The sequence below is a fragment of the Rhamphochromis sp. 'chilingali' genome, assembly GCF_963969265.1.
Source record: "Rhamphochromis sp. 'chilingali' genome assembly, chromosome: 6".
NCBI classification, from domain to species: Eukaryota; Metazoa; Chordata; class Actinopteri; order Cichliformes; family Cichlidae; genus Rhamphochromis; species Rhamphochromis sp. 'chilingali'.
Genome location: NC_137933.1, coordinates 25,454,259 through 25,480,748, shown reverse-complemented (window position 1 = coordinate 25,480,748; position 26,490 = coordinate 25,454,259). Strand labels below are relative to the sequence as shown.

Below are 26,490 nucleotides of genomic sequence, written 5' to 3'. Positions count from 1 at the left end.
GTGGAAAGCAAGGGGATACTTTCTTTTTTTTTTCATTTTTCATGTTAGTGAATCAAAACTTGACATGTATAACATGCTGAACAGAAGAGAAATTGATACGCGTTTCCTGTGTACTTAAGAGTTTATTAATCAGGGTCTTTGTGTTTTGGCTCCTCAATACTGACACACACGCAAGAGCCAAAAGGCAGTGCCCTCATTAAGCCGCCGTCAGAGAAGGTTTATCACAGCCCACCGGAGCCCATCGTTATCCTAATACACATATACACGTGCACACAAAGAATTTCATGTCTGTGCATGCTGGTGCAGTCATGCAGTATTGTGGATGTCGTAAGTGCCCAAAAAATAAATAAATAAAAGAGGTGTGTGTATGCACATGTGGGGTTTTTTTCCCCATATATGTGGGTGTCCACAAGTCTGTGCTGTAAGTGGATGGTGAAGGGGCCGTGACTCTGTGCTCTGGTTTTAGCCTTGGCTGTGGACTCAAGTGTTTGGACTGCCATGTTTTCCTCTGATCTGCCTCCTCTCTTTCATCAAGAAAACCACAGAGAGCAGGGCAGAGGGAGACGAAGCGGTTTAAAGGCTGGCAGCAATACCATGGCCTTGAGGTGTTATCTCTGCCCCTCACCGTGCTAGAGAGAGTGTGGATCGGATGCAGCTAAAAAGAGAGAGAGAGAGAAAGGGATTGTGGGAGTGATTTCAGTGCAGCCCGCTTCTCCTTTTTTCCCTCCCTGTGTGGGGCAGTATGGTTAGCAGATGGTCTTGTTACCAGCAAAACGGGAATGAACGCTGTAAAATTTGCTCGTGTTAATTTCTTGTCCCCCAGGTGAGACGTCAAGCACTCACATAGGCAGACCAGTACGCTCGCACATTTACACACGTATCGCAGATACTCTTGCATGCGCGGCCTTGCCCTGCTGGCTTTAAACACACACCATCTGCATGCAAAGAAAGTGTGTCGGAGGAGTGCGAAGCGCGTGCTTGGCTTAAAGAATGTGTTTCCAATGTTCATAGCCATAGCTTATGTTGCTTTGGAATGTAAAGTGTTACCAAACACTTCATGTATCAGTCATCAGTAACCCATTTGTCCAAAGACAGTGGGTGTTTTGAGGGCAGACTGACAGAGCTGAAAGGAGGGCTGAATTGGCAATTAGAGGCAAAGGGAAGCAAGGGAATCTGTGCTAACAGGGAGGAGGAGATGGCATGTTCATCCGCAGATGAAGACTAAATCCTTTCATTCCCTCCTCATCTTCCCTCCCTCCTTTCCCTGCTTGCTTAGCAGTGAGATGAGAGCTTGTGCTTTGTAACGTCTGCTTCTCCATGTTTATGTGTATCAAGGATCCGTACTAGTCCATAGCTTATCCCTCTGAGTGTGTGTGTTCTGCAAGGATACAAGCGCCTTAGCCTTCCTTATCGTCTTATAGTAGGGTGCTCACTTTTGCAGTTTGAACCCCAGGGAGAAAGAAAGTAGTGGAGGCAAGGGAGAAAAACATACCTAAACAAAGTGCAAAATAATGATCTTTACTTTCACTTGCTCTCACACCACCGTTTTCTTCGTAAAAGCACTGTCTTAGCAGGACTTGGAGCAGTGGCACATGATGCTTCACCGTGGGCCTTGTGTCTCTTTATAAAGCATAATCGTTTTTCTGTTGTGTTCCTCTTTATTATCTAAGCTAATTCAAAATCTCAAAGAGAGACACAAGGGAAGAGAACTGGTAGATATGAAAGATGGCTGCACTGACTGGATGGTGGATGCTAATAGACCTGCAACAGTCAGTGAAATAATAAGAGGTGATAAAAGAGCAAGTAAAGAGAGCAAGCATAAAGAAATGTATCTTACTACCTCTGCCTTTGACTGTAACATCTTTAATTTACTGAGTAAAGGCTACAACACCTGCAAACAGCATATTCAGTGGATGACCGCTGGTAGTCTTCTTGGCCTTTTCCTGCCTTTGTGAAATTGAATGCAGATGAACTTGGCTTGGAGCGCTACAACCCTGCTAACATTGCTACGTTCAGGGAAAGGGAATGACAAAATGTGCAGGAACTGATGATACTGCAGTATGCTTTAGGTAAGCTTTAATGTCATATGCTGAACTCACATATATGTATTGCACGCACACTAGTGTTTCTGTGGTGTTAATATGAAGCCACTATGCCACCTACGCAGTCCTTCTAAGTGAATGAAGTGAGTCATATGTGAGGAAGCTCTATACGAATACAAGATTCAGAACACATATGCTCACCTTGAACGCACAGTACACTCTTATATACATTATGCTTATAATAACATAGCGACCGCATATCCTCCCGCAGTGTTAAAGCACAAAAATCAGTGGCTGGAGATGTTCCACAAATCCTGTTGCTCTTTAACTACTTTGGTAGCTTGCAGGTCTTGGTTGAGTCCTTGATGTGTGCAGAAGAGGGATGATGAGCTTAATGCAGTCTGTCTGTGTCCCAGACGTGACCACCACATTAATACAGCGCTAATACAATGCTCTGTCTGCTGCATGCTAATAAAGTGCCAGCCCTTTTTCTCACACTCATTTCCTCATATAGTAAGTCTATTGTGTGAAACAAATGAGACAGGTGAGAAAAGACAGACTCCTATAGGCTGTCGAATTTGAATCCGTCATCTGTCACAGCACAAGCCCCATTATCATTTTTACATTTCCTCATGCATTTTGTTTTACAGGAATCCAGCTTTGACTAGCATTATGAAAACAAGACTTTCTTTTACTTTAGCACAACAGATCTTCAGCATCAGGTAGCGATGCTTGTAGCAAATATACAGAGAGCAAATCGGACAGAAGCACAAACAGTTCTTGCACCAGCTATTACCACAACTTTTTGAGGAGGTGCATCTCAGCTGTGATGGGAGCCTCCAGAACACCTTGAGTGAAAATCGTGATTTGACTTTAACGCTTGGAAGACCTTGACATTTGGTCCGTCGAGGGGGGTGGTAAAAAAAAACCCTCTGACCACCTCACACCACGCACAACCACATCTCAGACCAAATGGATAAACATGGGCACTTCAAAGCAGCTCAGCGGCCATGCCAGCAGGCCTGAGAGGAGAAGCGAGAGGGAGGGAGGAACTGCAATACTGGAATAAATAAGGAGGGAGGGGGATTGGAGGGATGTGTAAGCATGACTGGTATTAATGGCCTAATAATGTATTTGGCTTTTTGGCAGTTGTGAAAAGGGTGAAGGGGACAGAGGGCAGAGGAAAAGGGGTTGACAGCATGTCACAGCTGGTTAAAAGCAAACCCAGAGCAGAGAGAGGAGAGAGGGCTTGTTTGCCGGGCTAAATGCTGTAAATAACATCAGAGAGTGCAGCTAAATGGAAATCAATGCAATTACCCTATTAGCATGGGCTTGAATTCACCCTGGCTTTTGCCAAATCTCTCTGTCTCTCTCTCTCCGTTTATTCATCTCCTGTACATTTACTGCTCCATATATCATGGTATACTGTACATTTGTGGACACGTTGACCATAACAATTTGAGAAACAGCACTTAAAAACTTAGCAGCGTGTCTATATTAGGATCATTCAAGTGGACATGCTGGTTTGTTCGTACTAACACCACTGCAGGCATTTTGTTTAGATTTGCATAACCCCCTTAATCACCCCTATTTGAATACCTCACAATTGCAGGGGGAGATTATGCTGTTAAGTGGTAAGTCATAATTAGATAAATAACTGGTTTGGCTTTCATCATCCCTGTGCCATCTGTTTGAGGGTGCACAAGTTTACAGGGGTGGGTGAGAGGAGAGCGGGGTGGGTGTATGGAAGAGGGTGGGGATAATGAGGAAAAGATTCCAGCTTTTAGTAGGTTATGTTGCATTTAAAAAGTGATACACAAGTCGCAAAAGAATTTGTAATTAGACATAGCACTCGCAGTCTTCTTTCATTCAAATGGGTCAAACTCCTTTACATAATTCCTATGTTTGAATCCATACAAACTAAAAACAAGGGGTATCACAGCTTACTTTCAAACCGAGTGTCACCTCAAAGCTTGGAGTAAAGTATTCTGAGCTAAAGGCTGATTCATCTATATCAATGTTTTGTGTTTTTTGTCTTTTGTATGGCAACCTACGGCGCTATAGTACCAGTGATTGTTGTGCTGTCTGTTAGAACGCATTTGCATAAATTTACAAGACGCTTGTTTGTGTTTGTATATGTAAAAACGGCTCAGACACAATTCTTCACCATGCACCTCTTCTATCTTCCTATTTATTAATTATTATTTCCTCTCGCTATTTCTTCCGAAACACACGAGCACATCTGCTGCTGCCTGACATGCATGCATGTCTCCATCTGTACTGATCCCAGCGCTTTCCTTTCCACACTTTCTCTTTGGATGCTCCGTTTAATTTCCTTCCCGCCCTCCCTCTGTACCCCCTCCCCCTCTACTATTCCCTTCTGCTGTAAATATCACAGTAAAATGATAATGCCTTTAACCTGGTACTTTGCCTTCATCCCTCTCTTTTGGTTTCTTTGTCTCTTTATCAGAAAATAAATATTGTTGTACCTCTGTCTGCTGCTGAATCTAAAGGAACAGGCAGAGAGGTTTCATATCTACAATAACAGCGAGGTGGGAACAATTTGATCTAATTAGCAGCTGAGGTATTACCCATAAACATTCAGCTCTTATTAACTTCTGCTGCATTTAGAGCGGGACCTGCATCCCGCTTAACAAGAAATGGAGGTGTACTAAGTGTAGAAATACATATTCACACAATTGTATGAACATTTATGAACGTCATAAATTGTTTTGCTCGTCTGTGTTTGTGTGGGTGTGTGCGTAGGGGTTTAGGGTGTCTGTCTCACAACATTCAGAATGACAGCTGACAATTAGCTTATGCCAGTGTGGTTAATCGAGGAGTGTACATTGTTAATTATACACAGCAGAGGGGTGGGAAGGTGGAATCTATTTGAATAATTGGAAGAATGATATAACAGCAGGCTTTTAAATTCCTTTGCCCTTTTGCATGTTTAATGAAAGGTGTCTGTGAATGTGTATGTCCACCCAGACCCAGGGGCTTGTCTAACATCCATAAAGATAAACCACACAAGAGCACACGGGTTAGTGCACACGTAGAAAGTCACACACATTTACAACCCCCTCCCACACATGCAGACGCATCATCCGTCTCTCTTCTTCATACACACACACACACACACACACACACACACACACACACACACACACACACACACACACACACACACAGCGCAAAAGAGAGGCTTGAGAAACGGAGGGTATGTCTGAGTGGTGCGCTCGTGCCTGGTTTTCCAGATCAATGATGTGTGGCTGGGTGATCGATGTGAGGGCTTAGCGGAGTGGAGAGAGCTAATGGGCAGGTCAGTGGCTTAGACACATCCTGGCTCCCCCTGCCTATTACCACTTCGTCTGTTAATAGGCCTCACCACACTCCCCTGTTGCTCTCACACCCACAGAGAAGGGGAGTGAGGAGGGAACACAGCAGAGCATGCTCGCTCCACACACCACCTCCCTACTTCCTGTTTGAATCGACGTCTCTTCAACATATAGAAATGTATTCCTTAGTTTTTCATTTTTTTCCCCTGTCTTCTCTGTGTGCTAAGAGTGAGCCTGTGGAACTGCATACATGCACACTGCCTGCATGTATGTATGATAAGGGGCAGAGCAGATAAGCAGCATATTTACAGCCACGTAAAGCAAATGTAAAAGAGACTGCTGTGCATCCCTCCCCTAATCTCATTAAAGTCTTCTCCAGCATGCACAGGGTTAAAGACGGCCTTTCCCTTGCATTTATAATTGACCAAAGTATATGCATGAGTGGAAATACTTTACGAGACTGGGGTCTGGTTTAGGCAAGGTCAGCAAAAAACAGCTGTATGTTGCTGGCATATTAGAAATCAGTTGTGCTTTTTAGTTGTATCTAAAGCACTATTCAGTCACATGCTGGCTTCATATTGGACTACTTCTATGCCAGTATTACTTGTGGTTTCACTCAGATGTACCCCAGTAGTGATGGAGAGCGCCATATACAGAGATTTGCCTCACCCTCAAGACAGGACAGTACATAAAGTGACGTATAATGCATGAGGTCACAGTTTTCTTACCGCAACATGGCAGTTTATTGCTATTCTCAGCATTTCATTTGGTTGTTTATTTTTCCATGTTTTTGCAGCACTGATTCCAAGACTTTTATTTGATCAACTGTACATAGCAACAGCCTACATCAGCATGTTATAACATGCAAGCAGTTTAGATTTGTGCTGTTTGAAAGTTGGTCTGAAAGCCTTTTTTTATTTATTTATTTAGAGAAGAGGAAGAAGAAGAAATGTCTAATACTGTGCTTTTTAATTTTTTTTTTTTACAATATTATATACTGTTTGGAGTAAAACTTCAATTTTATCTTGTATTATTGTACAACACATGGTATATCTACATATAAATAAAGGTAAAATGGCTGAAATCTCTACTCCCTTAATTGATTTGCCTAAAAACATAATTGCCGAATAATTTGCAAATTGTTGAAATGCTGTTACAGAGCAACCAGTTATTCAGTTAATGAAGAAAATACTTACTTGGTAATCTAATCATTAATTGCAGCTATCTACTTTCTTTCTGTTTTTCTGGTGATGCAGTACTGACAGCAGGTCAGTAACTGAAGAAAATAATGTGGGACATGTTGTATTTCTCCCTCTTTTTTTATCTGTCATTCCATCCATCACTCTCTCTTTCTTGTCTAACATGTCACTGACTGAAGACCCCTTCTGTCCTCAGTGTGGCATCTGATCTGCATGTTAATTACATCTCTCGCCTTAATTTAATATCTGGCTTGGAAGAATGTGGAACACACACCCCAGAGGTACAGCATATGCCCTCCAGCTCTCGCTCTCTCACACACAGGCACAAATGTACATATGTCTGTACATGCACAGACATATGCAAAGCCTGATGATTTTTTTTTCTCCTGAATCCTTTGTGCTTGCTGAGATCGCTGCTTTGCTAAGGTTTTGTGTGGGTGATGGAGGTAGGAGGCAAAGCCTAGTATAGTCTGGATATTAAGCTCAGTGTTAAAAAAAGGGACCCAGGCACAATGTCCACAGGGGTGGCTGAAGTCTTTTCCAACCCGTCCACTCTGACTGTGTCTCCCTATGGTGAAGTCTAAAAGAGCTGCCACTTGTCGTCAGCTTGGAGGTGAAGTAGGAGGTGGGGGGGAATCTGTGGCGTTTGTCGTTTGGTAGAACTGAGGGAGTTCAAAAAGGAGGTGAAGATTTATTTTTTTTAAGATGCCGAAGGGAAGGAAAGCGTGCATGCATTTGTAGTGGTAGGCAGCTCTTTGACCAGACGCCACTCTCCACCATACATATGCATACAGGCAGGCACTTTACGATGTAGACCAGAAGTGAATTGAGAGTTCACAAGGTGTGTGACTCCATCATAGCTCTAATAATTACAGCAAATATTATTACAACCTTACCGGCATACTCACACATGTTCACACACACACACAGACATACACACACTCGATCCCTTTCTCAGCCATGCAACAAGGCTGTGTCTCTTGTGGCTGATAGATTGTAATGAATGAACAGCAGTCAGATCCTTCAAAAGCCTCTCAAAAGCTTAAGCCCCTTTATTAAATTAAGCTAACGATGCCTAAGGCCAGGTCTGCTGCTGAGAGAGCAAGTGAGAGAGGGAGGCGGAGAGAGCAAGAGAGAGAAAGCTAAATGGGGAGCCAGAGAGAGGAGAAACAGGAGAAGTAATGCATAGGAGAGTAAAGGCTGTAGAGAAAATGAAGAAGTGGAGGAGGAGGAGGCGATGTTAGGAGCGAGTATGTGAACTGGCAAGTAGTCAAATCAATGAGGGATGGTAGGAATGGGGGATGTTTAGTATCAAAGGAGGAAGGTGCAGGAGGTTAAGAAGAAAGGCTGGTGAAAGAGGAAAGGAGGAGGAGAACAGAAATGCCCTGCAGACTCCCATAGTTACACGGCAGTACACCTACAGCTGAGAGAGATGTAGCAATTAAGAAAAGGCAAATGTGTGTTCGTTGAAAAGTATTCGTGTACACCCGACACTGTGGATGAAAACATAAACGTTTAACCACTTGGTGGAGGTTTTACATGGCGCAGGCGTTTTGAAGTTGTTTTCACACTCTTTTGGACACAAGTTAATTACACTGTGTGCTAAATACTGCAGCTTTGTATTAATATGCAGTGGGTCGGAAAGAGGCACAAAAAAAGCTACATTTCCAACTCGTGTATATGTAAAATCACATAGTTTCCTAAACTGCGCATCAAAATGAGGCTCTGCATGCTTCTAATACGTTGGCCTGTGACTAAAGGAATTAAGAAACTTTTTTTTTTTCTCAAATGTATTAGATTATCCTTTTGTTCTCTCACTGATTAATGCAGTCACACTGATGCTTGTTATAGAACAAAACATATTTATGAATATTTCAAATACTGTGATGCCAGAGATTATCTTCTAATAATGACTCATTAATTTTCAACAATGACTAATCACAATAAATTACTAAAGTCTAATAGCTAATATGTGATTAGTGATTGAAAAAAAGACCATAAAAAATACTAACTGACTGAACATTTTGAGTCAGCAAATAGATTTTAATGCCCAAATGTCTATTTGACGAATTAAACAGAAAAGGAGATCCTTATAGTGTCTGCAGAGCTGAGCTGAACAGACAGGAGGTACATCAAAGGCTGAAGTCTCCGTGCGGCATTGTTGTCTACCTGCTCTCTCACTCTCTCTTACAGGTCAAGTAGAGGCGAATGATACACTATCACATGGATGAAAGACGTGACATGTGGTGCACAAATGCGCTCACTCATAGAGGAGGGTTATGCTGCCTGACAGAGCACGCCATGCGTGTTGGGTAGTGCTTTTTTTCTGCTGTGCTTTACCGTTTAATAGTACGCACAAATGAGCTATACGGAATTAAGCTTACATTTGATCCAGTGCATCCCTAAATTAGCAGTGTACACCACAAAGTACAAAAGGCCCTCAGACCTCTCCCCTCCCCAGCCATCACCTGCTTAATCCTCAGTTTCATCCTTGGCATCACGAGAACACCCTGTCTTTACTGTTTACAAGTTTGGCTTTGATTTTACAGCCTGTGCAGTCGCTGGTATCTAATCCACAGTAAAACCATTGATAAGCCAGACGGGGGTAAAGGCTTTTTTTTTATTTTTAGCAAAGGCTTCTGTGTGCTTTTTGTGGTCGGCTGTCCCCTTGTGGACATTTGCTGGAATTACTTTCATTTTTAAATTACCTACTTTGAAGATTCAAGATTCAAAGTGTTTATTGTCATGTGTCACAAGAGAAAAGGCATTTCTCTGTGCAATGAAATTCTTTCTTTGCGGTCCACCCACAGATGCCGATTAATATATACAATAGAAATGGAATATATAAATACAAATAAATAAATGAAGACAGAAAATGAGACAAAATATGGAGATTTGAAACAGAGATGTGTGCAAAAGAGTACTGTACCCTGTGTTGTCACGCTGTAGTGGTAATTAGCAAAACAAAAGAGCAATGATATCTGTTTTTATTGGATTATGTGATTAAATTAAGTGATCTATTTTGTATCAGTGTATTTCGTAAGATACTATTCAAGGTACTAATACTAAGATTAGATATTAGTATACATACGCATGCGTACATACGAAACAGAAATTTAAATCACAGGATAACTTAGTGCGAATTTAATTTTAACTGATCAGGAAGTAGTCTAACCCTCCTGGTGAAGCCTTTAACGTGCATTCTTGTCCCTCTGGGATGACTATGCGAGGTCAGCCCTGTTGACTGGGGGCGTGACGGGGAGGGAGCAGGTGCTTCTACCCCCCGCCCCCCTCCGCCTTGCCAGTCTTTCTGTGTGCCTGTGGTCCGGCCCCCGCCGGGGCGGAAGCTCCACCTCTCGGCTCCCGGCAGCCGGCCGCCTCTCTCCTCCTCTCTCCGGCGCTCTGCTCTGCTGTGCTCCGTCGCTGTGGCCTCGCTAGGCGTCGGAGCTTCCTGCGTGACAACAAAAGTGCACGGTCTCTGTTCTCGACGGAGGATGGATCAACGCTTTCACCGCTAACGGAAGGAGATTTTTTTTAAACCTTTTTTAAACCAATTTATAAACACTGGAATAGCCCATACTTGTTTGCGGTGAGTGATTTTTTTTTTTGTGAATCTGTTTTCAAACCTGGAGGTTGTTTGTGTATACGAGCGAACATGCGGCGAGGGTTTGTTGAGGAAGTCGTTACTATATCGAGGAAACGGGTGCTAGTTATTTCATTTTATTTTTCGAAGGTCGGTGCCGAGCCCTTATGTATGTGTGTGTGTGTGTGTGTGTGTGTGTGTGTGTGTGTGTGTGTGTGTGTGTGTGTAGCCCTCGCTGGTGTGCGCGCGCGTGCTTTTGTGTGTGCGTGCTAATGTGTGAAAAAGAGACAAGAGAGAGTGAGTGCAACAGAAAGAGAAAGAAAATGAGCCGCTCCGGTGCGCTCACGCGGCCATCTAGCCCTTAATATCGCTCAGTATTTATATATCGTTACTCACTTGTTATTAAGGACTTTAATATAATCGTGTTTTAAAATGCAGATTACCCGAAGGTCTAAAGAAAAGCGGCCGACCCCCCACCCCCTCAAATGAACTTCTTGTAACGTTGTTACCGGTTCACTGTTGTTATTAGCCCATTAAAGCATAGCTCGGGGTTTCTGCGTTAAGCCATTTACGCTCACTTTAGACCCTTTTGACACGGACTCTTTAGCCTGTTTAAAACTGTATTGATGGATTTACTTTGTTGTTAATCCGCAGTCTTCAGTTCGTTTGGCTCCTTCGCAGTTGTCTTTTCTGTGTTGCTTCTCGGGGCATTTCCTCTAAATGTGACTGCTAACGCATCTTGACCATTTGGTGCTGTCGGGTTGGAGGATCTCTCCCTGTACGTGTTTGTACGCGTGCGCGTGGCAGGTGGACCGTCTTGAACCACATCCCACGCGCTCCTTCACTTTCTTTCTTTCTTTCTTTCTTCTGTGGGGAACACACTGAAACAGACGCACACACCGCTCGTTAGTCTCGTCACACAACCTGGGTTTAAAACACGGCCAGCAAACACAGCGGTGAAGCAACAGGTTTTACTGCACGCACCGTGCGGCGGGTTGAGTTTATCTGTAGCCAGAAGGAGCCTTGTTGTGTGTTTTAGCTGCTGCTGATAAGCTTTGCCATAACTGCAAGAGCAGGGAATCTGACCTCCTGCTTTCTTTTTAACAGCTGCTGACTGGTGGTGGAGATAGGTCATTCATTGCTACATGGCTATCCCTCTGTCATGACTTTGTTCTGACATTTTTGGCATAACTCCGAGGTGTTTAATCCATTACTTACTGTAACTGACATGGGAAACAGTCCGGCTTCTCAGAATAGAGCCAGAAATGGCTTACAGTAGGGTAAAGGGCAAAAAAATACAGTGTAGGACAATTAAAAGTAAATGAGGGGGGGGCACATCAGTTGGCATTAGAATAGAACAGGAAATGGTGTCATCCCAGGTATTTTGGTTATCACAGACACTATATGTATAGAGTTAGTTTCACTCCTATCAAAAGAAATCATGTAAATGTATCTTACGGTTGTCATTCACTGTGTATTTAGTCAAGATATTGATCCAGATTAAGCCATATGCTAGATATGTGGTTGCAGGCCAGGTGCTTTTAGGAGTTCTCCTCAAGTGCGGTTAACGTGAGCCTACAACTGCCATCTTTTACCTCTGATGATAGCCGGTGTCACCACTTCACTAATTTGTGTTTCATACAGGAAATCCTCCGCATGAACACATGCTCAACCTGCCATTTAACCAGTCCAAATTAGACTGCTTTCACAGATTCAGCTCTCACTCCCTCTGATGTTATGCCTTTCAGCACAATATGTCTTTTAATTAACTGTTCGTAATCACCAAATGTTTATTAGATGTAAAAAATTGAGGATACAGACAGATTATTAAGTTTTAATTCAATTCAAAAACAGTAACTTTGGCTACATTTAAATTTACATTTAAACTTAAATGGAATAATGTTGGAACCAGTGACACAAACTGCTACTTTCATTTCCTGATGGGTATTATCAGACACATAAATGAAGCCAAAACCATCTAGCTAGGTCACTTTGTGCCATTTTATTTTTATTTCACGGGTACTCCTTTCCCATCGTGCCATATTTGCTTTGCGACAACTCCAGTATATGTTTTCATGCTAACATGTTCATTCGGATAGAGATTTTTTTTCATTTTAAAATGAAACTCATTCATGTGGATGTAGATTGAGAGCAGAATGGATGATGTCCTGTGTTTTCTCCATCTTATAAAACCTGTCATTCAGCTGGAGAAGCAGTTTCTAATCTTGCTTTTAATTTATTTAGGGATCTCTGTTATTACAATGGGACTGCAAATTGTGTGCTCTTAAAATAAAGCCTGAAGTAGTGATGTCACAGAATTGTTAGGGGTTTTATTTTCATGTCTGTTTTTCCCCACTACAGCACATTAATATATATATAAACAGAACAGTGATTATGTCACAAGGCTGCTGGGTTAGGATCAGTCATTGCTAATAGAGAGGGCAGGGTTAGGGTTATCTAAATTTAACCAGGTTGTAATTAATAATCCAACATTATTGATAAAAACTACATAGACATGCAGGACACAGATGCACAGTTTTGGTATTTTAGTATTCATGTATAATTTGCTGACTGCACTTCTGAAAACTGGAAAAGCATTTTCAGCTCCTTTTTGCGTAACAAACTAGATGGAGGTGGGGCGGTGCAGTTTGCTTGGCTCATACTTAAGGTGGATAAAAACCTGGCTGCTGCATGAATGTACCTGTTGTTTTTACCACAACTATGCAATTGTGATGGCTCTTTTGTTTGGTGGACTTAAGATAATAACTTTGCACCTATGAAACACTCTGCTGGTTGTGATAGTAGTTGAGTTTTCTGCATTAATAGCATTCAGTTTTTGCCTGTCTGCCTGATCTCGTCTACAGTCTTTTTTTTTTTTTTTTTTTTTTTTTTGATCATCAGCCATCAAGGAGTATTAAATCACCTACTTATGTTTAACTGTAATGCAACTTCTCTATGTGATGCAATTTGTTTCCTCATCAGGAAAACCTCTACTGTGCCTGGCCTAGTTTAAGCGAACAAGCACCTGCTGATAATGATTATTTTCTGCTTGTTTTAAATGAAGCATTACCTTTCGGAGTGATTAACAGAAACCTTTTGATTGCCCAGTAATGTTTTGAGACACTAAAAAGTGTTCTTTGTTTGTCTACCACAGTTTGTGAAAATTAAGTCTTAGCAAGATATTATATATACTAAGAGGAACAAATATAGTGTTGTTGGCAGAAGTGAGTTAGCTGACTTTGGTTGGATTTATCCTCTCTTGTCACAGACTTACATGTCTCTGATGGTTCAGCACATGATAAGAGTAGGAGATTACTTATGCAAATCTTGCTCTGAGGAACAGAATTTTTTTCAGTTGTAATCTGCCATTTAAAAGTTCTTGAAGCTTTATGCTGCGAGAGCACTTATACGAGGTTGGCATGTTTTCAGGTGTCGTTGTGCTGTTTGTCATGCTGTGGTAGCCTGCAGTGCTGTGAGTGTCTGGGGGCTAGACAGCAGCTGTGTTGAGCAGAGTGTTGGTGACAGTTTGTCTGTGGCAACAGCACCTGGCTCTGTTTAGAGAGTGATTAGGACAGTCCCAAGCAGCTTCCTGTACTGTTTACACAAGGAGCCTGGAGTTAAAGGTGACCCACTTTGCATTTTCTTATCAACAGCCCACATTGATAGCTTTGAATAGCACAGACTGTAGAAAGGCCTTTGCATGGGTTTACATAGTTCTCTATTACAGAGAATGGGATGTGTTTTACTGGGTGAGGCTTGGCTTTTACTAGCATCACAACAATGTCCTTAGGTGGTATGAAATTGTGGGTGCATTTACCGCTCTCTTTGTGTGACAGGGCTGGATTCGTCTGTGGTCCGGCTCTGTGATGGAAGAGAATACAAGTGTAGGGACGTTTAGGAAATTGAGGGCTTTTTTCTGTTTTGTCTACATACCCTCTGCCATGTTTCCTTTCCTTCTCTGTCTTTCCCTCTCTGTGTTTTTGCCCTTCTGTATCCCTAGCTAGAACTCTCATGGGGCATGTCTTAGATTTTGTAGGTTTAACCTTGGATTTCATGGCTTTTCCCTTTGGGACGAATTGAGTTTGTGTGTTTGATTGTCTTTCTAAGAATCTCCTATTGAGTGTTTAAAAAAACCGTAGTAAATGTAAGCTGTAAATGTGATGACCAGTGAAGACAGCTGAACAAACAGGTCATAAAGTATTTATCTGAAGAGAAGACAGATGGGACGTTGGGTGAAGGACCAAGCAGACAGTTCCACAGGTAGAAAGAAGTAGTAAAGTATTGAGCCAGAGAGCCAACAGCTTCCTGTGTCTGATGTCCTCCTTTTTTTTTCTCAGGCCTGCAACATTTTCCTCCTCATTTCCAGTAATAAAGCCACTTATTACTTTACGTGTGTGTGTTTGTTTACTCTGTGTATGAGAGCAAGCTAAACCTGCTCTGTAGAATGTGTAGAGATGCATTTCTTGTCACCCAGCACTGCTGTTAAACATTGCTTAGTTTTATCAGTATGATATGTGTGTGTTGGTTAGTGCATGCTTTTAAAAACATTAAGGCGTTGTCATACAGCCTGGCACACTCACATGCCTTGTGACACACCACATTATTTTGAGGCTAGATGGTTAATTTTACATAAAAACGAAGGACTTCAGTAACAGTAGCATAATTCTCCAGTAATAGATCAGGAAGGCTGTACGAAGTGTCAAAGCTACCTGATATAAGTGCATTTAAATATGTAAAGTTGTTACACTGATGGCAAGTAGACGTGAATATGAGAGTTTTAATGAGAGTCTTGGCCTCAATTTGTAGACTCAAGTCCTTGTAATGAGGGTTACTTGCATAGGATCGCTTCACATTGCTGAAAAAATATTCCAAGTAGATCTGAGATTTCAGAGGTAAAAACTAGTAGGACGTATATTGTACCTGTGTTTACATGATCAGAATAATTTGTTAAACGTGGAAATTAGTGTCGGGGCATTGTTGTCTCGTATCGTACATTCATCTGTAAGTGTGGATTTTTATCACTCTCACACAAGTTAACCTTTTACCATTTTTCACCTAAAAGATGTTCACCTCAAGTTAAACTATAGTTTGTGTTTGGCCTTTTTTCAGCTTTATTTGAGAGGCACAGTGAAGAAAGGACAGGAAAGCGGGGGCAGAGATAGAAGGGGGAAGACATGTGGTAAAGGGTCAGACTAGAACCCGGGCCTGCCACTCTCAGCCGTTCGGCCTGTGGTTGTCTGCGCACGCACTGAGCTAAACCAGCACCTGAAACTATAGTTTGTGTTTAAAAGATGGCCACAATGTTACACATTGGGTTGGGAAGTCCCATTTTGAAGCCTCAACTTGAACACTTCATTTATTTATTTGTTTGTTTTCAAAGCTGGGTGTAATGAGTGAGTAGATCTCAGAAAAAGAGGACACAGCATGCTCATACGATGGCCATTTATCAACCTCTGTGTAGCCATATCCTAAATCAGGAGTAGGCAACCTTTCTGATGATGAGTGCCATCTAAAATTTCCTCAGAAGTCAGTCTGCCATATGATTGTATTAGCAATAAATTTAATAACGCTCTATATTAACAGTTGCATACTATATAGAACCACTTTATAGAATTATATTTGTTTGCAGATGTTGGCAGCGAATAGCTATCAGCTATTTTCAACAAAAAAAATAAAAAGACACTTTTTATCCATAACAAGAACTCCATAACAGCAAATGAACTGTACAACAGAAAGTGCAAATGCTATTTATGGTCTCCTCACAACAATGATAAGAAAAATAAACTGAGCCAATATGGCATGTTTGTTAATACACTCTGATCTCTGGTCTCCCACTCAGAGACACAGGTCTCTGAGCGTCCAGCATTCAGATGGCCTGAGGACACTCATGTGAGAGAAAGTCTGCTCACACAGATATGTAGAACCAAATACTGTCAATTAGGCCTCTGCATTGTTTTGAAGACAGTTAAACTTGTCAGGTAGTGATGTCCAGCAGGTGAAAATGCAAGCTCCATGAACACGCACAGCTATGGATTCCAGCTGCTTCGATGTTGCATTAACTGGCATTAACTCAGCCAGTTAATGCGAGACAAGTCTAGCTGCTCATTAAAACTTTCTGGTTTGAACAGAAAATAAAACATTGGTCCATACACCTGAAAGTCCCAAAAACACATTGTGAATTCTGTCTCGAATCTACGGATGTATCCGTGTATTTCTTCCTTCCCTTATAACTTCCCTTCAACTCATTCATGTCACCTAAAAGGTAAACCTGTTTCTCCATCACCTGTTCAGCTCTGATGATTCAGTAAGGACATCTCCTGGTTTCATCTTCATGTTTCCCTCTCACCTGATAACCAAACCGACATCATGACCAGCAGCTTTAACAGCTGTGGCTCCAGCAAACATCAGCTGATACTGGAAATTAATATTAAGTAAATTCTAACAACAGCTGATCAAGCTTAAACATGCTGCTGTTGTTTAACACGACATCCGGCGGTTTCCTCTTTCTGGTGCAAAGTGGGCAATAAACAAACAAGAGAGAAAAGCCGATCAGCTGATCATTGATCAGTTTCATGATTGAAGCAGCAACAGGAGAGGGAGGGGGAGAGAATGAGAGAAGAAGAGGCAGCTGTGCAGCGTAACGACAGAATAAATCCAGCTTTGTGTTTTTTTGTTTTTTTTTTCATTCTAGCTGAAGTACGGGACAAACTGTGTTCCTTATCAGCTCAATACGAAACGCGTAATATTTTCTCTGAATGCGGGACGATTCGTCTTTTTACGGGATGGTTGGCAACTCTACTAACTAACCTTATGAATAAAATAAAGTTCACTATCAGTAAAATCATAGCACCCACCCAGGTGTATAAACTCCATCATGCTCGCTAGTACACAGTACGAGTTATTGTAACTGACTGTAAAAAGTCAGCACAACAAAAATAAACTCCATCTAAACTTGGTTTATATCTGACCCAGATAGACTGCAGGTCATAACTTCTTACCTGAATTTCAATTCACCTGACACTCGGACCGGCGGCCGCCTCGGGTCCCTGCTCCTCCTGCCTTCCCTTTCCCTCATCCACCTGCTGGCCTCCACCACTTGCTAATGTCACTGAATCTGTGGAAGCTCCGCCATAACCACCACCAAACAACTGAGTTATTTTTTACGCACCGGCCAGCATCTGGCCAATCGACCACATTTCATTATTTATACCGTTACTAAAAATAAAAAATCATCGGCCCATAAAAACGGAAAATCACCATCGGCCCACTGAGCAAATGCCCGCCCGGTATGCCCGATAGCCAGTCCAGCTATGGTCGTGCAGTTAACCCTTCGCGTGCCAGCCGTGGCACGCGTGCCTAGGGTTGCCGACCCCTGTCCTAAACCTTCTCTGCCTTCTATATTTTTCTGTATGGGACCATAACTCACACAGTGAACATTGTGCTGTTTTAATTAAGATTTGGAAGTAGAAATTGGAACTATAAACTCATTAGGAAAGTCTTTAACTAGGTCATAAATCAATCTAGAAGTATGGACTTTCTATACAGTCTGTATTGTCTGTTTGCAACCAAAGGAGTATTTCTTGTGCTGGGCATTAAACGAATGCAGGTTTAAAGCATTTCTCCAGTGGCTTCACTTTATTGACTTAATCTTTTATACATATTCTCTGACCGTACCATATTTTACTTCTCGTAACTGGAAACACTTTTATTCACTTTGGCTTGATTGGAGCTTAAATCGTTGTTTCCCCCAGTTTAGTGTCACATTTTTCAGGGTTTCTTTTTCGAACATGAGGACTGTGCGGGCAGTTTTTATAGATGCAAGGTGAGTCACACTGCTCTCCATTGTGGTCGAGTCCCATGCTTCGAGAGCCATTCCCTGAACTGCATTGGAGACATACTGCTTTGGTAGCCATCGTGATTTCATTTAGACAACAGGGCGCAGTGTTCATCTGTGGAGTAATTTCCAGCCACTTTGTCACAGTCTCAACTTTGTATTCTGAAGCTTCAGTTTGGATTTGATTGCCTGAGGCGTACGATTAAAAAAAACATTTTCATTCACACAAGCCGCTCTTGCTACATTGAGCAGACCAAACCACCTCTTTAGATTATATGCGTATGTTTGTGTAGCTCGTGTTTGCTGCTGTCGTTGTCATACCCCAGAGCCTGATAAGCACGGGCCAAATAAACACAACACAGGCAACGTGAGAGCAGTAGATAAGCGAATCATACACACACTCAATACTGACCATACTTGACTATTGCCCTCACCAAGTAGAGCCTCTTTCATTAACCCTTTTTTTTTTTTTTTTGGTGTGTGTACCTCAGCACAATTCTGTCCATCTTGTGCTTTCTCCAGTCACACTAAAAACAGCTTTGTGCTAAGGGCTACTCTTCAACAAAGCCCTTTTCTTCTGCTATCACATCATCATCTCATCTTGCCTCTATCCGTGTCTGCTTCCAGCTCTCTTCAACATGACTCTTTGCCTCTCGTTTCCTCCATTTCTGTCTTTTCCTCTGTTTCTGCGATATCTGCCATATCAGCTGACTGTCATATTGTATGTGTCTGTTTGTTAGCATGCCTCATTGTGTATGAGTACAAGGTCAGATATGTGCCTGAAGAAGTGAAGCAATTTTGCGGCCAAGTGTTTTAATAAGCTCATGGACAGAGCTGCATGCCTGTGTTGGTGGAGGCCACAGTTGCCGTGTTAAACGTGCTCTCACAGAGAATCTAGTTGCCAGCTAGGCTTGTTTTAGCTGGCTGATATTTGCATAACTAAAAGCGTATGCATTTTGGGAACTGTTCTTTCTGTATTTTTGTTTATATCTCGGTTTCACATCTTCCATACGCGTTGTCTCTTATCTCAGTATCACATCAACCTTGTGCGTTTCTCGTTGCATTGCAACCGATTGACATAATTTCTAATAATTAGTAATTTAGTGAGCGGATAACATAAACACACAGGGGGGGTACATCGCTGCATGGTTTTCCCAGTCTATTCAATCTCATGGATGTATGCATTATGGCAATCAACTGTTTTGTCGTTCTTTTAGGATGGCAAGTGAATCTCTTAAATGTTGAGTAAGCCATTGAGAAAGATCATGCCGATGTACTCAACACCTGCACAAGCACGCTGCACACTTCATTGCCTCTTAATACATTCTGCACCACAAAATCTGTGGATCGTTGCAAGCCAATCCAGTTTTTTGTTACATTTGCACAGTACCATGGCAAGTACAGGCACCTGTGTTGTATGTACACACAGAACACAAACGGATGTTTACATTTAACAGAAAGTTTAATATACTTGAATGGTTTAATTCTATGACTAATAATGATTTCTTCTCATGCACACTATAAAAAAAATCATAAAAAATGTAAACAATAAAATATAATGCAATTTATAAAGATTTATAAAGGCCAAAGGTAAAAGTTTGATCATTTAAAAAAAATTAAAGAAAAAAGATAAGAAAGGATAAAGAAACTAATTTGAGAAACTGGAACCTGACAAAGTGTTGCATGACTAAATTGAGTGATCTGTTGTCAAAATATCTGTCGTCAGCTGTTTTTCTTTTGGTTGAATAACCAAGTAACAACTGACTAAATGTTTGTAAGGTTGTGTAACTGTTCTAGCTTTAATCTTACAGATCCTTAGATTTCCCCTGTGCTAACTAGATAAGTCATGAACATTTGCACTTTTGAACCACTTCTTATTCTTTTTGCATTCTTTGTGGATCTAATCTTAAATCACACAGTTCGCTGGTCTAGCTAATAAACAAGCAATGCTCAAATTCATTGTAATATTACTGAGAAATTTTTATTTGAAGTTTTAAGCACTGCAAGAGCCATTGTGATTAATCTGGACTGACCCTCGAACGTTGTGAAATATTAAAATCACTTTTTAAATGAATGACTGTTCTGCAAATGGTGTACTTGTCAAGTACTTGAGAGTATCAAGGACACCACAAGTCTCAGCTCTGTGGCAAAGCCTTGTTTTTGTGGCTACTCACAAAGATTTGGCCATGGTGACAGTGGGTTGCCTTCTTCGTGCTCGCCTAGAGAAGAGAGGTTCACTCGTCAAACCGTGCAGCATCCACACATTTGGACACGCACACGCATGCACGACCGGGAACACACACCAATTATACCAATTACAAGATTACAACAGGCTAACTCTCAGCAACAGCTATGGAAAGTCAAGTGGGTGCTGTGTGCATGTCTGTCGCTGTGTGTGTCTTCTTGTGTGTGTGCGGCGGTGCCGCTTGGGAGTCAGGGCCCATGCAGAGCACTTGCAGTGCTAATTAGGCAACCACAACCCAGAAGAGTACATCACAGAGAGAATAGAAAAGGGAGAGCGGATGAAGTGAGGAGTGTATGTAGGGAATCCAGCAAAAAAAACCAAAACTGTGCTCATCTCCTGAGGAGGCTTGTGGAGGGAGATAAAGAGAGGAGGAGGGAGCAAGCTGAATGATGATAACAACCAAAATATGTTACATGCAATGATGTCCCCAAGCACTGAGAGTATCACAGTTCAGAACAATACAATTTATTCAGCTTTGTGGGATATATAGGTTGTCTGCTTATTTGTCAGCATTGTGTGTGTCATCTGTGCCTGTGTACGTATCAGTTTATGTGGCTAAAAGTACGCTAAAGAAACACAGGTGCAGAAAAGACGATAAGCTCCATGGTAGATTTTTGTCTTTTGGTTTTTGAGTTCATGTGTGGGAGATCTGTAACGTTTGTAATGTCGCCCTCCCTTTTTCGGAGCCAATCTGTCACCCTTTTTCAGTCTCTGTAACAGGTGAGGTTGATTAAAAGAGGGAGTTGGCAGGACATGGTAATATCTGAGCTAACAGCCTCCATGCTTTCTGACGAACAGCTGGGCTGGGGCTGAAGCAGGCCCTCTCATCAGGGGAGCAGCAAGGCTGTGTCCCCCTCAGCAAGAGGCTGCAGAGGGCACAGCCATACAGACAGCAGCTTGACTCCTGGGGCATCGACCACAAAGAGCCAGAAACACAGACAGGAGGCTCTTGTGCGTGTTTGTGTGGCTGAATGTGTATCTCTGCATGTGTGTGTTCACACTCTCTAAGCAGCATTGTGAAGCGTAACCAGACTGTTCTGTCATACGCCCACGCTGGTATCTCCGAGAACACAACTACACACTCCCAAGATGACATGCGCTCACGCGCGCACACACCACCACAACCCCAGCCACCCCTACCACAGCCGCTATGTAATTAACAGACAGAGGAAATGGCACTGTTGGGGTGGGTAAGTCGGATGCAGGGAGGAGGAGAGGAGAGAAAATCATCTCAGCTCGTGCCTGCCCCGAGGACACACTGTTTCTCTGTGGCTGTGTGTGTGTTGGAGAATTGAAGAGAAGAAGGTGAAGAGAGGGAGAGAGATGCCGGCTGGTCTTTTGAAATCTCTGTGTTTTTGTTGCTGGCTGCTGGAAGGCAGGTTGGGGGTGGGGTGAAAACAGTGAGTGTACGAGAGGAAGAGAAGTAGGAGGTGAGGGATGAATAATAAGGTGTTCACACACATGCACGTTCACGTACACAGCCGTATCATTTAAAGCCTCACAACGTAGAAGACAGAAAGACTGCTCTCTTTGCTTGTTGCACAGTGGTGTCTGCGTGCTTGTGTGTTTAGGTGTGTGTGTGTGTGTGTGTAGGACAATGTGAGCAAGCCAGGTCAGAGAGAGATGTACTCTGTTCTCTGCTGTAGCTCCATAATGGAGGCCTGCTGTATAATGACAGCTCAGACGCAGGCAATGCTGTCTCCCTCTCTTTCGGCTTCTTGACTGATCTCTCGCTCAGCCCCCCACCCTCTCCCCACCCCCCTCCTCCTACACCACCACTGTGATTTTTTTCTTCCTCTGTCTTGGTCTTCCTTTTCTTCTTCCATCTTTCTCCAGTGGAACTGTCGCCTTTGATTCAGCTTCTCTGCAGCCACAGTGCTTCTGTTTCAGGATTTCTCTGATATTAGGTTTTTGTCTTTTGTATGGAGTGAAAGAGATGGCACTCGTAGGTGTGTGTGTGTGTGTGTGTGTGTGTGTGTGTGTGTGTGTGTGTGTGTGTCTTTGGAAACACACGTACACGTCCGCTGTATCGTGCCTGAGGGTAGACTATGACATCTCATCTAAGAAGTCAAACAAACTTGGAACTACCAGAGCAGGTTTATCCTGCTGTGCTCCTGGATAGTCTGCGTATGTGTGAATGTGTGTTCACGAGTGAGGATGAAACATACATCTGTTTGCACTGTTAATATCCAGACTCATATCTGTGAGCATTTACGACCACCTTTGATATTATGTCCTTGGTCAAGTGGTTTTTCTTTGTTTTGGAATAGCTGCCTGTGCACCTTAAAGATCATCTTTTTTTTGGTCAACCTTAGCTGTTTATGGATACATGAGTACCATTTATAAACAGTATATCACTCAAAGTTTAGATTTAGTTAGCCGCAGAGTTATGTTTCCTGTTGCTATGCAGTCTTTTTTTGGCCGGCTTTAGGCACATGATAACTTTGCAGTGGTAGCAGATATTATGCTCATATTACATCCTGTTTAGCTAGGTTGGTTTAACCTTAATTGCAGCTTACTTAACTGCTGTTTTGTGAACCCTCGTTTGTCTCTGTTGTCTCTTTAATCTGAAGTTTCTTTCATGTTAAACTTCTTACATAGCTTCCTGTCATCTATTTCATCCTCCTGTCAGCACATCTTGTGCTACCTTGAGCTTCTGTCAACCAGTCACGATGACATGTACTCATCAAATTGACTCTAAATCCTTCCTCTGTCAGTGTCTGAGCTGCTAAGGCTAAAGGTTTGGTCACATGTGCACTGCAGCCCTGAACCTTTGTGGTAATAACCCAGAAGAGTTACATATGTTACACCATTTTCCAAATAATTTGGGTCAAGTATTAAATGGACTTAATTCTTCCAGCTTCCTACTACAGAATCAGTCGGATGTCTGAATAAGTAAGTAACTGTTTGGAGAACTCGCAGTGAGTGAGTGGGCACGCTGTGTCCTGTCTCCTTGTCTCTACCCAGGCGCCACCTCTTATCTAAACCTATATATTTCCACTAGTGATGCAGACTATTTCCTGTTGTCTGTTTGTGAAAGAGGCCATCTTTGGACAAAGTCGAAACTTGATTTTCTCGACTTTGTCTGAAGTTTAGGTGTGACAGTCTAGCTGATATATGCTTTCCCTCTGGGAATTGCCATCAGTTTTTAGCTCTGCTGAGCAACTCTGATTAGAGCCCATAATGTAAGAAAAAAATAATTTTCCTCTTACTTTTGGGCGAGACGCTTAGCTGATGACATGCTTGAGGCATGTCTGCAAAAACTGAACTAAACGCACGTCACTTGAAGTTCAAGCATTCCATTAACATCTTGTTCAATGTTCCTTATTCAAATATTTAATACTGGCCTGTTGATAAAAAAACAAATATCAAATGTCCTTTGCTAATCAGGGAACGAACTGTGCTAGAATTCATTTAGCCTTGAAGTAGTGGGAGTAAATGTTTGTGTTGTATTGACAAATATAGCTCTGATACTACATTGTAGTACATCAAAGAACAGATTATGAGAAACCAGCGTTCATGCTGTAGACGAAAATAAGAACTGGAATGTTGAAGTGGAACACAACAGCAGACCACACAGCTATATTACATTAGAGCTACAGAAGTATTCAAAGCTGAGCACAGCAAGGCTTTTAGAAACTGTGCTTCAGTCGCCTGCCCGACCACATGCATTGAGCCAACTGGTTTATTGTAATGACATTTTTATTGCTCATTTTAAGCGAGACACTGACCGGTTTGGCTCTGTTCCTAAACAGAGCCACAATATTGTGGCACGACTGAAGTGTGCTTTACCATGCCTCGAGAAAAGAGGCATCTGCTGCCTGAGTGAAGTAAAGCATGGAAACGCACTAGTTGTCATGTGTCAGTTGGCAGTACAGTTTCAGTCCGTGCTGTATTGGACTTGGCCAAGACAGGTTGGTGACTGGATCAAATAGATGGGCCAGCAGCACGACACTGCTAGTTTTAACAAGCTGATAGGCAAATCCCTTCCTGGTTAAAGATTAACCACTCGCTAGAGCTGCCACTGCATTATCTCTCCACTGGCCAGGGCATACAGTAGCCAAGAGGATTTACGTTCCCTGTGTGTGTGCGCGTGTGTGCGCGTGTGTGCGCGTGTGTGCGAGCGTGCGCATGAAAGCCTAATCTGCATTCCAACCAGCAAAAGGGTGGAACTGTGTGTGTCAGTGTGTTTGTTTGACTATGGGAGTTAGTGATCTGCTTCTCTCCCAGCTGGGTGTTAAAACAGTGCGTTTACTGTATGCCATTTAGCAGTCAATCTGTTCTGTGGGTGCGTAGAATCATGTTTGTATGTAGCCTGTTGTAGTCTACATTCTTTTTCAGGGGTTTGTATTTGTTTTCCCTTAGGGCGTAACAGAAAGGGTTAATTGCATCAGTAAGCTTGGTGTGTAATAGACTCCTTTAACCCTTGGGTTGTCAGAAAAAATGCTCAGCGTTTGCTCCAGTGTCAATAGATCTAATTTATTCATATCTCTGTAAATGTTGCGTTAACATCCTTAACCTTGGTTTGTCCTTCTCTTAATCCACAACGATATCATTAAATTGTATCCGTTTTCTTTTGTGTATTACTGGATTAAAGGACTGTGACATACGCTGTTTTACTGACAGAGGATTCCCCTGATTGACTGTTAGACGATGCCATCTGCTGGTTGTTTGAAGAATGAAAGGCCTGACACTGCACACCCTGAGCAAGTGTGTTGTAACTGAGTGATGTTAAGAAATGACAGCAGGCCCACTTATCTGGAAATTCAAGAGACATTACTCATGCTTTCCTTAGATCGTAGTCTTCTTCTTCACTTAGTCTGAAAATAGAGCCTACACGGCTTGTGCATGGCTTGTGTTTTCTCAGTTTAGAAAGAAATATAATCACACTGTCACTGATGACATGATTTGTAATCATTAGTACGTTAAAGTAATAGGTGTTTATCTGTTTTGTTGTTGGAAGCTAACTGGGAAAATGCCACTGTTTGTTTTCCATTTCTGGGTATTTACTTTACTGGATGAGAGATGGTGGTGACAGGAAATGAGGGCAGACTGATAGGGGGATAGATTGTGTGTGTGTATGCAACAAAGCAAGACTTAAACCATGAGAAAAGGATTCCTTATGAGTTATGTTACTCGTGACTGCTGGTAGATTACTCAGAACATAGAAGCATAAGCACACACACACACCACCAATCTTTGATAGGATGTGTTGTTCAGAACCAGCTGGTTGATCTTCGTGGTTTTAGACAAAAAATGGAAGAGAAGGCCGGAAACAGCAATGACTGTGGTGGTCCTGTGTTCACAAGGGACAAACTTCTCTCGAGGAACAGAGAGGATTTCTGGGAGGTGGCATTTGGCGAAATGCTGGCCACTATGTTGTTTTAACCTAAAAATTGTATCTCTCGCTCACTTGCTCCTTTGCTGTTCTGAGAAAAGTAGCGAGTGGCGGAAGGAGGAAATGACTAAAACAAGTCATTCACACCCCTGCTATGACAGCAGGACAGAGAGGGGAAGTCAAACCCACACTTTTACCCTTTTCCTGAGTCCTCCACCCCAACCACTATTACACATTAGGCTCCCCCACCCTGATAACAGCTCTTTTTAATTGTGGCATACTGTGTGTTTACTCAAAGGAACCCCTGTGTGTGTGTGTGTGTGTGTGTGTGTGTGTGTGTGTGTGTGTGTGTGTGTGTGTGTGTGTGTGTGTGTGTGTGTGTGTGTGTGTGTGTGTGTGTGTGTGTGTGTGTGTGTGTGTGTGTTTTGGTATGACATCCTCATTTGTGTGAAATGTTACAGATTCCTGTAAAAAGGAGAAGAATGATTTTCTTTTTGTATTTGCTTTGAAATAGCCTTAGTTTCACTTTAATTTGAGAATTTTCAGTTGTGGAAATGTGTGAATAAAGCAAATTGAACTGAGTTGAATTGAGGCTAATAATTTACAAAAGAGTTTCTGTGTTGTGCTGTAGGGCTTGACACAGGCCAGGGCATGTTCTTTCTTTCTTTCTCCTAACTTCTTTGTATTTGTCTTAAGAAAAAAAAAGGGAGCCTCGCATATTTCACCTACCTGCTCCCCCTCCATTCATGCATATGCATACACGACCCCACACGCACACGCTTCATGACGCTTGCCAGCAATGAGGTCAGATGTGATGACCGGCTGAGCACCCTTCCCTGTTTCTCCTCCTCCTCCTCCGTCTCCTCCTTCCCTCCCCTCCCCCTCCTCCAATTCGCCTTTGCAGGGCATGC

The 26,490-nt window shown here is 42.3% G+C and overlaps 1 protein-coding gene across 3 annotated transcripts in view; it reads left to right on the top strand.

Moving 5' to 3' along the window:
• The window catches only part of gse1b (Gse1 coiled-coil protein b), a 166,750-nt gene that overhangs the window by 113,384 nt on the left and 26,876 nt on the right, over positions 1-26,490 (top strand). The gene's annotated exons all lie outside the window — the stretch shown is intronic.